The sequence below is a fragment of the Peromyscus californicus genome, unplaced genomic scaffold, assembly GCF_007827085.1.
Source record: "Peromyscus californicus insignis strain IS unplaced genomic scaffold, ASM782708v3 Scaffold_8__1_contigs__length_139910024, whole genome shotgun sequence".
Classification (NCBI taxonomy): domain Eukaryota; kingdom Metazoa; phylum Chordata; class Mammalia; order Rodentia; family Cricetidae; genus Peromyscus; species Peromyscus californicus.
This window is the reverse complement of record NW_026294606.1, coordinates 86,692,747-86,701,372: the sequence shown is the minus strand read 5'-3', so window position 1 is coordinate 86,701,372 and position 8,626 is coordinate 86,692,747. Positions and strand designations below refer to the sequence as shown.

Sequence of the window (8,626 nt, the reverse complement as noted above, 5' to 3'; positions counted from 1 at the left end):
GTGTCTGGTGTAGGTAAAGCCAGAAGATAGCATTGTCTTCTGGAACTGGAGTTACACATGGTTGTTAGCCATCATACGGGTGCTAAGAATTGAACCCGAGTCCTCTGGAAGAGCAGCCAGTGTTCTTAATCACTGAACCATCTCTCCAGCTCCTTTTAAAAGAGTCTTATCAGAAGCAGGTACTTCATTGGAATGACAGCCTGGACTCTTCTCAGTTTAATCCAGCTCTTGTGCTTGGACCAAGCAGCACCCATGAATCCAGACAATCATCTGAAAACTTTATTCAGGGTCTGAGAGGGACTGGACACAAGAGAAAGGCCAGCATGGTTCTGTGCCACTCACCGGCACACTTGACCAGCAGGGCCATGTCAAGTGCTAACGTCAAGCTCAGGTCAGACACATGAGTCCTTTTGTTTGGGTTATCTTCCCATCATGTCTGTTCTTAAGCTATATAATCATGAAAGCCGAGTACTGAATAGGATCCCACACAACCATTTCCCCAGGGCCCTTTCTCAGACTAAGTCAGATTGCATGAGGATCCAAGGAGGTGAATAGAAATGGCACCCTGAGCACCCCACAGTGGGCATGGGACTGTTATCACCTCTTTCTCCCTTTTTGTTTTTTGTTTATTTTTTAGAGGCAAGGTTTCTAAGGTTTCTCTGTGTATCTCTGGCTGTCTTGGAACTTGCTCCGTAGACCAGGCTAGCCTCAAACTCCAAGATCCACCTGCCTCTGTCTCCCAAATGTTGGGATTAAAGGCATTCACCACCACTGCTAGGCTTTTTTTTTTTTTTTTTTTTTTTTTTTTTTTTCAGGCTAAGTGCAAGAAGCAAGTCTAAGAGCTTCATTTGTAATCTGTAATTCCAGGAAGGCATTTTCCTTCTTAAGGCAGGAACAAGATATCTGGATGGAGTTTGATTATCAGTCAAAGCCGAGGACTGACTGACACTTCTCTGCATCCTATTGGCTGTGCTTCTAGTCTAGCGAGCTTGGAGAGCAGGGGCTGTGTCAGGCAGAGCCAGCTCCAGCAGGTTTGCCGACTGGCTCAGTCAGGGCAATGTCCAAGTCCAGCAGGCACGTGGACACAGGAAGAACCCAGGTGCTTAGCTTGGGCTGGATGCTTGAGGACTCACCCCCAGCCGCCCACACCTTGTGTTCCCATGGGCATTGTTCTGTTCCTTGCCAAGCCCAGATTGTGAAGCAATCAGTGGCAAGATAGGCGGTGCTGTTCTCTGAGAGCAGGGACACGCTAGTGCTGTAGCAGGTTTATTGCTGGCCACATTATGAGCAAAGGAGACAGGGATTGCTTCAACTGTCTGCAGATGGGTGCTGGGTGTTAGTGCTGGTAGCCCTGTACAGCGGAGGCCTTGACTGGTATTTTCTTCATGTCTGCCTATTCATTGTCTGACATCTGGCCATGCTCAATGAATCTTAGCTTTTAAAATGCCAATCCTCTTATTTAACATGGAATAATGCAGTTCTCAGTCTCTCTTCTCTGGGTGTGCATCCCCCTTCTCCATGTTTGTTGATAAGCTGATGAATCTCTTAATTTACACCTGTCACCAAGTCTTCTCTGGACTCCAGACTCCTGTGTATGACTGTCTGGTCAACATATTCAATCAAGCATCTCACCGACTACCAGACTTGGAATGTACAAGGCAAGTTTTGAATTGCCCTGGCAAACTACTGTTTGCTGACGACATCTTCCTTGTCTCAGATGCCAATTGCTTCAGTCTATCAGGCCACTGTCTTTGGGATTGTCCTTACCACTCCTATGTGTATGCGAATCCAAGACCCAAGGCACCAAGAGGATCTTGCTTGCTCTACCTTCAAGGCAGGTCCCAAACCTGGCTTCTTCTTACCCTTGTCCCCGACAGTCTCCCTATCAGCAACCTGACTTACTTCATGCTGCTCCTCAGGTCTGTCCCACAGGCTTCCGGGCCTGTGTTGAACTGACCCCATCATAACCATGACCTGTATCTACTTACCCTTTCGTTCCCCGGGTGGCTTCTCTCCCTCTAGTTTCACAGGACCAGGGGAGCAGTCCCTGCTGGCAGGTTCTGGTTCTTACTCTTCCCCCAGTTGGCTGCTCCTTCCCAGGCACACAGCCGCCTAACTCCACACCGTTGCCTTTGGGTGGCTGATGTGTGTGGTGCCTTTCCCAGCACTATCCACTTATTTGTGTCAAATATCATCTCTAAGTGCCAGCTCCATGGTGAAGAGACTGTGCACTTGCTGCCACATCAAGTGCCTTGGCACTTGGGGATGAAGTGCCAAGAAGATGCTGCTGAATGGGGGAGCCAGCGACAGTCCTCCCACTACCTGAGAAGAAAGGAAAACCCACAGTAAATTTAAAAGGATTCCCTTTTCCTCACCCACCACTAGCTTTATTAAGGTGTAATTGACAAAATGTTGTAGTGATTAATGTCTCGATACATACACATGTGAAATGGTTCCCACAATAAAACCCACGCTGGCCTTGAACTTATTAGATAATTCAGGCTGCCCTCAAACTCACAAGAATCTACTGTCTCAGCCTCCTGAGTTCTGGGATTACAGGTGTGAGTCACCATGTTTGACATTGTGTGTGTGTGTGTGTGTGTGTGTGTGTGTGTGTGTGTGTGTTTATGTGTGTGTGTGTGTGTGTGTGTGTATTTGTGAACATTTAGAATCAAATGTTGTGATGGTTTGAATGAAAATGGCCCCCATAGACTCATAGGGAATGGCATTATTGGAGGGGTGACCTTGTTGGAGGAAGTGTGTCACAGGGGGTGGGCTTTGGGGTTTCAGGAGCTCAAGCCAGGCCCAGTGTCTCACTCCCTCTTCCTGCTGCTGGTGGATCTGAATATAAAACTCCCAGCTACCTCTCCAACACCACATCTGCCTGTGTGCTGCCGTGCTTCCTGCCATGAAGATTATGGACTAAACCTCAATGAAATGTTTTTCTTTATAAGAGTAAACGTGGTCATGATGTCTCTTCATAGCAAATAGAAACCCTAAGACAGTGGTTTTCAAATACCCAACACATCAACCACAGTTAATCATTATCATTAACCACAGTCACAATACTATAGACAAATTACTATAACTCAGTCCTGCTGGTCAAGACTATATCCTAGAAACTGTATGCAGGGCTGGGGACATTGTTTAGTGGATAAAGGGTATTTCAGAATATTTGTTTACACTGTGAAGATGTGTCTTTACCAAGATGCCTTCTGATTGGTTTAATAAAGAACTGAATGGCCAATAGCTAGGCAGGAAGAGGTTAGGTAAAATTTCCAGGGACAGAGAGGACTCTGGGAAGAAGAAAGGTGGAGAAGCCAGAAGATGCAGAACAAGCAGGATATGCAGGAGGAGAGGTAACAGCCACAAGCCACATGGCAGAATGTAAATTAATATAAATGGGTTAGTTTAAGTTATAAGAACTAGTTAGCCTTCATCCAGTAACTGATGGAAGCAGATGCAGAGATCCACAGCCAAGGACCATTTCCAGCTCCAGGAGTCCAGTTGATGAGAAAGAAGAGGGATTCTATGAGCAAGGGACATCAAGATCATGATGGGGAAATGTACAGACAACCAAACCAAACTAGTGGAACTCACGAACTGTGGACCAATAGCTGTGGAGCCCCCATGGGACTGGACAAGCCCTCATAGATGAGACAGTTGTTTAGCTTGAACTGTTTAAGGGACAGCCCCTGGCAGTGGGATCAATATCCATCCCTGGTGAATGACTGGGCTTTTTGGAGCCTAGTGCCTATGGTGGGACACCTTACACAGCCTTGGTGCAGAGGGAGGGGCTTGGACCTGCCTCAACTGAATGTACCAGGCTCTGCTGACTCCCCATGGGAGGCCTTGCCTTAGAGGAGGTGGGAATGGGGGGTGGGTTTGGGGGGAAGGCTGGGGGACATGAGGAAGGAGGAGAGGGGGATCTGTGGTTGGTATGTAAAATGAATAGAAAATGTCTTAATAATAAAAAAAAGGGAAAAAAGGAGCTAGTTAGGAACAAGCCTAAGTTAAGTCCAAGCTTTCATAATTAATAAGTCTCTGAGTTGTTATCGTGAGCTGACGGCTGGCAAAAAAAAAAAAAAAAAAAAAAAAAAAAAAGCTTGATACAAAAGGAACCTGCCACACAAGCCTGACAACTGGAGTTTGAGCCCTGGGACCTGTGTAAAAGTAAAAGAGAAATGACCCCACACAGTTGTCCTCTGACCTCTATACATGTGCCATGGCACCTATATGCCCCCATCCACATACACATTACATGCACACAATAATAAATAACATTTTTAAAAGTTTAAAAATTGGGTTGAATAGATGATTCAGATGTTAAGAGAGGGATACTCTTGCAGAGGATCTGAGGTTTTTATATTTGTTTGTTTGTTTGTTTGTTTGAGACAGGGTTTCCTGTGTAGCCTTGGCTACCTGGAACTTACTCTGTAGACCAAGCTGTCCTCAAACTCACAGAGTTCCACCTGCCTTTGCCTCCTGAGTGCTAGGATTAAAGGCGTGTGCCACTACACCCAGTTTAAGGACTTGAGTTTTATTCCCAGCATCCATGTCAGGTATCTCACATCTGTGTCTCTAGATCCTACCCTTCTGGCCTTCAGGAGCACCATCATTCACATAAGTATATCCACACATATATACATAATTTAAAAAATAAAATAAATATTTTTTATCTAAAAATTTTTTCAAAAGAAACTCTATGACCGGTGAGTGTTGTTTACGAAGCTCTCCTACAGTGAGGCAAAGTTTCTACTTACTTTAGATGTGCAGGCATACTTCCATTTTCTACAATATTAAGCACAGCATTGGCTCACAGAGGCATTCACTGCTATGGGCTGGGGTGAGACAAATAATCTCACCCAGGTCTGCTGTCCTGTGCAGTATATTTCATACTGTACTCATGAATCTGTGTGCTACACACTCAGGTTGCAACTATATAAAGACTTTAAAAAGTATTGTTACTAGGAGAATTGCATTGCTGGACCTCTAGTTAATGTCTGATGTTTGATTGTGGGGTTGCAGGGCATCCTACACAATCCTGACCTGCCACTCTCTGGGAAACCCTGGAAAACAGTCTTCCTGAGATACAACTAACAGTGTTGTCCCCATTCAGCTAAAATCAGATTCCTAGTACAAAGTCTATGTGAGGTAGATTTGCCTTGGAGGGCATTCTCTTAGGATGAGCACAACAGAGAATAGGAGGCCCTTGGCACAGTGGACCCCACTTCCTTCTCAAAGGCAGATGTGGACAGATCCATATAGCATTTGGATATCCATACATCCACTCTGCTACCAAGGACCCAGCAGTGAGGGTTGACAACTGCTGTGGTGTCATAGAGAGGTCCTTTGGTGGCCCTCCATTTCCATCATCTATAGGTGTGTTTTGCTGGGGACAGTCAGGCTGTAGTCCGGGAGTGGTGGAACAGTCTGAGTCTCAGAACTTCTGGCCCACAATCATGGTTGCTGGGAATCGCTGACTGGTCTGCTCTTATCTCCATGGTGGCTGCAAAGTGAAGGGAGGTCAAGGTTTTGCAATAACTAGGAGGAGTTTCTAAAGAATTCTTATCATCCTTGAGGACTTGGCAGTTGGAAACGTTTGCCTGGGAGTTTCTATGGAGTGTTTAGGAGTTGGAAGCCTATCAATTGCTATGAAGGTCTGGGAGAAGGGGCTCTTTTGTGCAGGGAGTCAGACAGTTGGGTATCCCCCTCAACCCCATCCAGGGACACTGTGGATGGTCACATGAGATGGAACTAGCCTTTCTCTCTTGTGTAGGGTGCATAGCCGAGCTGCAACAGCTGGAAGGACCCAGAGCAGGGATTTTAAAGAGCAAAACAAACCAAAACTGAGGAAGAAAAGGTGTTGCTTGGGAAGCTGGATGCCTTGCTTGCTCAGCATGCTTTGCAGCTACAGGAGCTCAGCATGTTTCCTGTGGTCATGTACCTGATGTCCCTCCAAACCGCCGCCCCCCCCCCCCCCCCCCCCCCCCCCCGTGCTTTCGTTTTTCTGCCGGAAGTTATGTGTATGAATTGCTATTTACTTTTTTTTATAATAAACTTGCAGAACCAGTTCGGTTGGTTAAAAATATCAAACACCTAAAATAACACTTGTGGAAGATGATGCCCATATTAAAATAAATATTAGACATGTAAATAATGTACAGTAGAACTTTCCGATAGGTGTTCCTGAAAGTTTTGAACCAGTAGGATTTTGATTACTCAAATCACATTAAACTTTTATGATAAGAGTGTTGTTTAGTCCATGGAATGTACAATATGTGAGTCATTTTGCACTGGTCTAAAGCGAACAGCTATCCACAAAGTCCTATTTAGTATAAGTTACATGTTTGAACATTTCTAACCACTACAATGTTGAAATATAATGTGGCTTACAGAAGTAAATAAAACAAACACATGAGCTACTCTGAAGACTAGTGGTGAAGTCATCATTCAGATTAGAACCTCCTGACCACCTCCAGCCTGGATGTGACAATTTTCCTCAACCATGCTACCATCCAGCATTGCTTGGTTTCTCTCATTTCTGAACGTCACATACCCCAGTCAGATAGCTCATACTTTTCTCTGCCTGGCTTTTTTCACTTCTGAACATGTTGGTAAGATTCACTCTTCTTTGCTCACTCATTTTCTTTGTGGGTTTTTTTTTTGTGTGTGTGTGTGTGTTATGGTGTGTGGTGTGTGAATTTGTTAGTGTGGGTACAGGCACATGTATGCTCCTGTAGCAAAAAAAAAAAATGATGCAAATATTTTCTTTTCAATATTAACCACTGATTTTTACACTTTGAATTTTATGGTTCTAGTGAGAGTTCTTAATTTATTAATTCTAATTATCAACAAAGGGAGGGTGAGTGAAAACAGGATGTTGGAGGTAAGGAGCCGGTGCTCACAAATCAGGCCCTGTGCTGGAATCCTTCCCCAGGACACTGGCGGTTGTGACCGAACACGACCCTACTGGATACCCTGATGGCAGCTTGGGGTCATTTTTATGATTTTTCCATCTTCTCTTGCAAAAAGTGTTGACTGTTTCTTCTCATTTTTTCCCTCAGCATCTCAATGGAAAAGGAGACTAAGGTCTGGTAATGGTTAAGTCCTAGGATGTGAGGAGACACTGGTACTGTCTCCTCACTGGTAACAACCACCAGCCTAGGTACTAGCAGGTCCGAGAAACCTAATTAGCCATGAGGCGTGGCTGTACATGTGCAGTTCAGTTTTATAAAGATGTCCCAAAGGGGCCTTTGTAGCCAGGAGGGATGTTGAGCAAGAGGGTCCTGTTGAAATCAGAACTTAAGAACTAAAATTCTGGGCTGGACATGGTGATGCATGCCTTTAGTATCAGTACTCAGGAGGCAGAGGCAGGTGGATCTCTGTGAGTTTGAGGCCAGCCAGGGCTATTAAGAACAATAAATCAGACACAACATTAAGTATTTAAAGTAAGAAACACATCAAAGTAAGTTACATATTTTAAACACTAACAAGTACTGTAAGCACCAACGAAATTGTAAGAAAACGTAGTATTCTCATTGGACTTACTGGCTTGACACAGCTCTGTAGCACTTACTCCTTTCCCCAACTTTTTGCTACTAACTCTCTGACTCCTTAAAGTTTGAGATGTGTTTCCTAGAGGAAGAGTAGAGATATGCATGGCGTTTGTGCTTTGTGGGGTAACTATAGACTTGTGTTGCTTTACAAACACCGGGATTCAGATCAATACTTACCAATTGTATCTGCTACCTTCTGATCCATTCCTGACTCTTTGACCAGACAGAGCTGCGGTTGCCAAGCCCACCACACGTGGGTTCCTTCGTTTGTTGCTTTGGTTTTTTGTAAAGCACTGCACTAGTCAGGCTCCTAGTCTTCTCCATCTCAAGCTCAGCAGCTCTTTGCTCCTGGAGCCTCCAGTGCTGAGGAAAGGTAAAGCCGACAGGACTCCCACAGAGGGTGGCAGTTTCTGCCTGGGCTACTGTTCCCACACCTGTGTGGCTAGTGTCTGCAGTCACAAATGAGACATGAAGTATACCACATACCAGCAGGAGAGGCTCGGGTTCCTGCCAGCAGTGGGGGTTTGGGCTTCCCAGTAGTAAGCGTTCCCATGCCACCTCTTTATCTCCCTCCTCCTGGCTCTGTGTCCCATTAAACACAAACAAAATGTCTCTCCAGCCTTATTTTACTTGGCTTGCTTCCCAAAATGTTCACAGCTACTTCAAGGCCACTCCATAAGACGGGAAGTTAGAGTTAAAACGGATAATGGACTTAACCCACAATAGTTAAAGTATAAACATTTTTGCAACATTTACAGAAACATAGTATCATGTGCCCACATTTTCAGGCCTCGCTGTAATACCAAGCAAAAGCTTACAGCCAGCCACACCTAGAAGCCAGTATTACAGAAATGGTTTTGCAAAAAGAAAGCGTTAATGTAGTGTCAAACCATGAAGGAGACAGAAGGCACATTCAAATCTGTCTACCTGAATTGCCAGAGCAGAGGAATTTGGGTCCCCAAGGGTACAGGGTAAAAGAGGGCTGATTGGTCTTAACCTGGGAGTTTCCATTCTTATTGCTCCCCTGGTCCATACTGCTGCAGGAGACAGTGTTCCAGGCTCCTAAT

General features: G+C 45.0%; 1 long non-coding RNA gene across 2 annotated transcripts; it reads right to left on the bottom strand.

Moving 5' to 3' along the window:
- Positions 1-257: 257 nt before the first annotated feature.
- On the bottom strand, positions 258-8,199 carry LOC128103337 (uncharacterized). Of its 2 annotated transcripts, XR_008215676.1 has the most exons (3): positions 7,737-8,199; positions 7,552-7,638; positions 258-2,322 (listed from the first exon to the last, which is right to left on the bottom strand). It is a non-coding gene; the product is annotated as an uncharacterized LOC128103337 (long non-coding RNA). The 2 variants fall into 2 exon arrangements; XR_008215675.1 differs by having other exon boundaries at positions 7,552-8,199.
- Positions 8,200-8,626: the final 427 nt, after the last annotated feature.